The 4,512-nt window shown below is 35.3% G+C and overlaps 1 long non-coding RNA gene across 1 annotated transcript; it reads right to left on the bottom strand.

Annotated features, from left to right (window-relative positions):
* Positions 1–417: 417 nt before the first annotated feature.
* On the bottom strand, positions 418–1,858 carry LOC131155310 (uncharacterized). The gene is made up of 2 exons (XR_009136780.1): positions 973–1,858; positions 418–754 (listed from the first exon to the last, which is right to left on the bottom strand). It is a non-coding gene; the product is annotated as an uncharacterized LOC131155310 (long non-coding RNA).
* Between the last annotated feature and the right edge of the window lie 2,654 nt (positions 1,859–4,512).

Genomic DNA, 4,512 nt, shown 5'->3' with positions numbered 1-4,512 from the left:
ATCACTTAAAGAACGGCAACCAAAATCAAAAAGATCCAGAGAAAGGTGAATTATAGTTGCTCAATTCCTCCCTTTGCATGGAAGAATGAGTAAGCTCATGGGAACATAGTGAAAAGTTACATGAAAGGAAAATTGGACAACAAAGAAGAGAATCGATCGATCAGAGGGCTTTCTTTTTCACTCCATAAAACTTTAACACCTAATAGCATGCCACTAGCCTTATTGTTTGTTCTACGCATACCATCAATGTCTTCTACGTTGATCTTGCATTGAGCCCCATTGAATTGTGACAGGACAGCAAACAATCTAAATGACAAGATTAAGTAGAAGCTCACTCAACTGGCTTTTAAAAAATTACGTGCAAATGAAAAACAAACACTAGATAAGCATGTAGTTGGGAACTATCACCATCCAAAATTGTTAACTAAGGCCCCAACATCATTTCTTCAGACCACTCATTTCACTAAAAGTAACAAGAATATTAAGTTTGCAGATCTAGAAGACAAGCCAAATTTAAAGCCCAAATACATGTGCAAATTTGAAAATCTACTGGCAGAATTTGAATTACAAGTAAATCAAATAAATGATGACGCGCACAGCAAAATATCTCAACAAATATATAAAGCCCAAATACTTTGTTCACTAGCTCACAGTATGACACCGGTAACATCACCCGCAGAAAAATCGACGCTTTCACCAGCGGCAGAGAGCGCTGCAGCCGCTGCAATGGCCGACGGCGGAAACCCCAACAAATCTATCATTGACCCCCAAAAAAAAGGTGAAAAGAATGGCATTAATTCAAAAATCCGAATCCAAACTGAATATTTACACAGGGAGAGAGAGAGAGAGTTTATCAGAGAGAAAAAGTTGATTTTTGATTTCATTCTGTTTGCAACAAAGCAATTATGAGAAGCAACAAACAATCTGTGAGCAAAAGCGAAAGGTAGAGAATCTCAGTCAGCTGGTAGCTACCTGCAGCCTCGATGTCCGACTCTGAAGAGCTTGTTTTCTTCTTCTAGCTTCCTCTTCTTCTTCTTCTTCTTCTTCTTCTCTCTGTTTTATTTCTGCGTCTGGTCAGGAGAAGGAAAATTACCGACCTCAATCTCCCGCCGGGAAATATGGGCTGGCCTTTTCTCGGCGAGACCATCGGCTACTTGAGGCCCTTCTCTGCTACCACCTTAGGCGAATTTATGGACCAGCACATCTCAAGGTAATTAATTCATTAATTTACCCAAAATCAAAACGAAAGTACCGTACCCAGAAAAAGAATTGGGGAAAAAACAAGACCCATGTTATTATTCAATTTTGTACTTCGTTGTGTTATTCTGCAGGTTCAGGAAAGTGTACAGGTCGAATCTGTTCGGAGAGCCGACGGTGGTGTCGGTGGACGCGTGTCTGAACCCATTCATATTGTAGAACGAGGGGAGGCTGTTCGAGTGCAGCTACCCCAACAGCATTGCGGTCCTTCCATTTTGACCGCAAGTGAGAGGCACGCCATCGAGAGCAGCTGAAAGGGCCACCCGTTTCCCTGCTATTAAGCAAATTAACATACAGGTGGTGGGCTAGATTCTGCCACTAGAAGACGGACGCTGGCAGGGGAATGAAGGAGGGCTGAAAGAAAGAAACATTACCGGAAGTGCATTGGACGAGAGAAAATGGTCCAGTTGATGGAGTACCTTGAAGATGCAGTTGATGGAGTCCTGGCGGGCAACAGCGGCCACGGGGAAGGCTGGAGAGGACGCGCACAAGCCGGAAGAGGAAATGAGGAGGAGGAAAGAAGGGAGGAGGAAAAGGAGGGGATAGTCGTGGAGAGGTACAGGAGGGAGTAGTTTGGGGTAATCGTGCGCGTAGATAGGTCTTTTTGATTATGTTAATGTTAGAGTATATCTGTCACTAAAACAACTATTAGTCATAGGTTACGAATTTTTCAAATCGTCATTAGTATTGTTAATTAAATTAATTTTAAACTTTTCAAATAAAAAAATTACTAGTGGCGATTTTAGTAAATTGTCAGTAATAATAGAGTAATCGCAATGAGTTTTTGGACCGTCACTAGTATAGTCAAATAAATTATTTTAATATTTTTTAAATAATAAAAATTATTAGTGATAGTTTTTATAAATCGTTATTAATACTATACTATTAGTGACGAATCTCCTGAACCGTTACTAATACACTATTATTAGTGTCGAATTTTCAAACCATCACTAATATTGTTAACTAAATTTTTTTTTTATTTTTTAAATGAAAACACTAATAGTGATGAATCCCTAAATCGTCACTAATACCCTAATATTAGTGACAATTTTTTCAAATCGTCACTAATATTGTTAACTGAACTTTTTTTTTTTTTAGATTTTTTAAATAAAAACACTATTAGTGATGATTTTAATAAACCGTCACAAATAATAGAGTAATAGTGACAAATTTTTTGAACCGTCACTAATATAGTCAAATAAATTGTTTTAATATTTTTTAAATAATGAAAATTATTAGTGACGATTTTTATAAACCATCACTAATGCTATACTATTAGTGACGAATCCCCTATACCGTCACTAATACCCTATTATTAGTAATGAATTTTCCGAACCGTCACTAATATTGTTAACTAATTTTTTTATATTTTTTAAATAAAAATACTAATAATTACGAATCCCTAAACCGTTACTAAGATCCTATTATTAGTAACGAATTTTTCAAACCGTCACTAATATTGTTAAATAAATTTTTTTAAATACAAACACTAATAGTGACGAATCTAGAAACTGTCACTAATACGCTATTATTAGTGACAAATTTTTCAAACCGTCACTAATATTGTTAACGAATTTTTTTTATATTTTTAAATACAAAAACTAATAGTGATGAATTCGTAAACCGTCACTAATACCCTATTATTAGTGACGAATTTTTCAAATCGTCACTACTATTGTTAACTAATTTTTTCACTAATACCCTATTATTAGTGACGAATTTTCCAAACTATCACTATAATAGATTAGTAGTGACGGTTACTCAATCGTCACTAGTGAGTAACTTTTAGTGACGGATTCAATTCATCACTAATACCCCAAGAATCGTCGCTAATATTTTCCTGAGTTTCTGCGTGAAAAATGATTTCCCGTGATAATTTGAGTGGGAAAACCGGTTTTTAGTGATGAAATTATTAGTGATGGTTTTAAAAATGTCCTAATAGTGCCTTATTAGTAACGGTTGTCAAAACTGTCACTAATGCTTAGACTATTAGTGACGATTCTTAAAAATCGTCACTAATATCCACTTTTAGTGACGAAATTGAATCTGTCACTAATACTTTCGTTACTAAAAACTAGTTCTTTTGTAGTGCTATTAAACGTACCAACCGGGAGTATAGAGAGTTAGAGGGGTGGTGAATGGACTCTTTTCGCGTATTTGAATTTTCTCTATAAAATAAAATACTTGACAAGAATGCAAGAAATTATATCACAATATATAAAATAAAATCAAGCACAAGACAAATGAAAATGAGTTGGGAAAAAGAAGTTTAACACCGGTATTTTAAGCAGCCAGTCAAGTATTCCACAATCCACTAAAATACTCTTTCACCGGCAGAGTAAGCCTTACAACTCGGGAACAAATACCTACACTCGGGAACAAATACCTACCCTCAGGAACAAATCCCTACAACGCTCACAAAGAGCCACTTCGGATCATAAAGAACCTTCACCAATCGGTTCACAAAGAACCTATCTCAACAATGAAGATGATTAAAAAGTGATGCTCCTTGATTAAGCAAATAAGAAATACAAATCAAACCTCACAATATTCTCTAAAGGATTGAATCAACTAAGATAAATGAGTAAGAGAGATTTGAGCACTTGAAATGAATGATAAACAAAGATGCAAAGTGCCTAGGTTTTGGATTCAAATATATTTTTCACTATATGCTTGTAATAATAATCAAAACCATTCTTAAACAAGTATAAGAACTTGTATTTATAGGAAAAAATGGGTTACTAGCCGTTTTATGGCCGTTGGGGGGTTTTATTAAAAAACAATTTTGAAAACTAGTCGTTTTTCGCCCTTTGGTGTTCTGTCACTACCCCAAACCATCGATGGCTTCTTGCATATGTCGACGATTACCCCAAATCAGAAAACGTCATCAACATAAAAGTTGTGAGATTTTTTCTTAGCTTTGCATAGACACAAAGATTGTCCTTTTGGAACTTTTCAATCAAACTTTATGCCCTAAATACCGAAGGGTGTTCAGGACTTGAGGCGCACTACGTTAGTCGACGATTGCTCTGTTTTTCCTTGTCAGAAAGCCTTTTAAAGTCTTGAACATTCTTGGACAAAAGTATATGAATTATATTAAGTCTAATAAATATTTAAACTTGTCCAAGTGAGTTTCTATTTGAATATAAGATATCTTGATTAAGAAAATACATTTGAAAACTTATTTGTATATCTTATATACTTCCATGTCCTTTGTGAAAATATGCTTTTACTTTCGTGAAACTCTTGGACATA

This window comes from Malania oleifera, chromosome 5 (assembly GCF_029873635.1).
Source record: "Malania oleifera isolate guangnan ecotype guangnan chromosome 5, ASM2987363v1, whole genome shotgun sequence".
Classification (NCBI taxonomy): Eukaryota; Viridiplantae; Streptophyta; class Magnoliopsida; order Santalales; family Ximeniaceae; genus Malania; species Malania oleifera.
Note: the sequence above shows the minus strand (reverse complement) of the source record. Positions and strands in the feature narration are given on the sequence as shown.